Source organism: Saccostrea echinata, unplaced genomic scaffold, assembly GCF_033153115.1.
Source record: "Saccostrea echinata isolate AGI-Se365-2 ecotype Australia unplaced genomic scaffold, CSIRO_AGI_Sech_v1 ptg000033l, whole genome shotgun sequence".
NCBI classification, from domain to species: Eukaryota; Metazoa; Mollusca; class Bivalvia; order Ostreida; family Ostreidae; genus Saccostrea; species Saccostrea echinata.
This window is the reverse complement of record NW_026889782.1, coordinates 26,402,090-26,404,448: the sequence shown is the minus strand read 5'-3', so window position 1 is coordinate 26,404,448 and position 2,359 is coordinate 26,402,090. Positions and strand designations below refer to the sequence as shown.

General features: G+C 35.9%; 1 pseudogene; it reads right to left on the bottom strand.

The window, feature by feature from the left end:
- Positions 1-252: 252 nt before the first annotated feature.
- Positions 253-1,840, bottom strand: LOC133198797 (uncharacterized; annotated as a pseudogene).
- Positions 1,841-2,359: the final 519 nt, after the last annotated feature.

Here is a 2,359-nt window from a genome sequence, read left to right as displayed (position 1 = left end):
ACAAATTGCATACATCTGATGCGCTTACCAAATCAATTGAACAACCATTTTCATTCAATGTTGACACACTTCTGCGCCGAAACTCAATTTCTTTCAAAGCTTCCGCAGTTATTTTTACCTGAGCTTCCCAGCTATTTTTGCTTGATATGCAGTATTATAAAAATCTTGTTCTCATTCTAACAATATCACCAAAAACGACTTTCATAGATATTATTTGACCAACAATTTTAGCCAAAAATTTTACATGAAAATAAAGAACATTTTTCTGTACTTGGCAGTGTAAAGCATCTAAGCAAGAATTTAAACGATGAACTCTGTCACCACTGATGTGAACTTGACCTTTTTCTGTATTCCACTGCAGACCTAACCATAAACAATTTTGACTTGGAACCCAATTTCATTTTTCTTCTGCAAACAAGAAGCCCAAATTTTGAAAAATGTGTTTTATTGAATTACTTGCATTTGATGCCTCATCAAAATTTCTGCCTGCAGCTATACCGTCATGTAAAAATGTAATAATCTTTATTCCTTCTGACCTTAAGCGTTTCACCGGTTCTCGAAGAACTTTAGAAAATATGTACCCTGCAGTAGAAATGCCAAAAGGTAGTACATTCAAAACAAAATAAGAAACTTTTCCATTTTCTTTCCATGAAAACCCTAAATATTGTCGATGTTCCTCGCATATTTCTAAATGATAAGCTGATTTTAGGTCAAAAGTAAACATAAAATCTCCGACTTTAAGCATTTCCTTTGCTGTTATAGTATCCTCGTATCTAAACTTAAACTTGTGTAAATGAGGATTAATATGTCTACAATCAAGTACCAACCTTGACTTACAGTTTCTATTTTTAGCCACAGTCAAAGGATTTACAACTGTAGGTTTTTCAGACACCCGTGACACACACCCCTTTTCTACCAAATTTTTGATCTCACCTGTGACGAAATCTGGTTCATCTCTCGCTGACCTATTGTTGTTTAATTCAATAGCCACAGGGTTAGTTTTGAATGGAATTCTATAACCTGCCTTTATGACATCCAAGACTGTTTTACCTGTTCCAATTTTCTCACACTCATCGCAGTGTGATCTTAAGCGACCAACTGGAGATTTTTTATTTATTATATCATTAAAATGTGCCAAATTTGAAATAGATAAAAAATCATCTAAGTTTTCACTTATCTTATTTGATTTGTCATCTTTCTTTGTGCAATCTCGACTGCAGTGTCCCTTTGCCCCGCAATCAAAACATCTGCCGGGTTTTCCACTGCTCGTTGACTTTCTCGTCAGTCTCCATGCGAGTGGCTGTTGCCGGTTTGTTTGTTTTTTTTGATAGGGTTCAAATCTAGATCGCTTCCTCCCGTTGAAAACTTTCCTCTCGGCCCTCATCTGTGCTCTGTACATCTTCTCATCATCCGAATCGTCTTCTATCCGGTTGGCTTCGTACTCTTGAACCACTCTCCAACCGAGCTGCGACGAATCGGCTAACTTAATAACTTTTTGACGATTCTTAACCAATTCTATACCTTCAGCGATACTGCTTTTGGCTGACTCCACTCCGTCGTCGCTGTTCAAATGCTCCCTGGCCTCCTTCAGTTTGGTTAGAACTTTCGCTTCATGCTTATATTGGTTCTCATTTCCCTATTTACGGAAAACATAATGCTTATTCAAATTTTCCTCAATTTTGCTGATTTGAGACGTGGAAATTTGCTGAATGTTTTGTTGGAATACGATCAAATGACTGTCCATCATATTTTTTAGATTTTCTAACAATTCCGACTGTTGACGAGACACAGCTCGATTAACTTCTTCAGAAATTGCACTCTGTACCTGCCTGGCGTCCATGACCAAAAACCGGACTTGCTCGGGATAGCGTGCGCTAGAAAGTGAACTCTTACTAACCACCCGTAAATACAATCGAACACGTTTTCTCAATACCGACATTTCATTGGCTGAAACCTACATAACAATTTCACCTAAGTAACACCACACTTTCGTATTCGTTTACATGTCGTCAGGACAATTATTTTTCGCTATACTTCGTAACGCGAAAAAATGTAAATTCACGCAAAAAGTAGAGATTTACAAAAACGCCGGTGCAAAGTTACGGATCATTTTGCAAATGTGAAACCACTCGGAATTGATAGATTATAGGTGTTTTGAGAGTTCGTATTTTACAAATTTTATTGTACAAATCGGTATTTATTCACTGGCATAGTTGGCGATCTATTATTCATTGACATCCAGATAATTAAGATAAAATATTCGATAAACATACAAAAACAATTTATATTAAATTGAAATTATAAAAGAAATGTATAATTCTACCTTATATATTTTATTTTCATAATAAAATGCACGAAA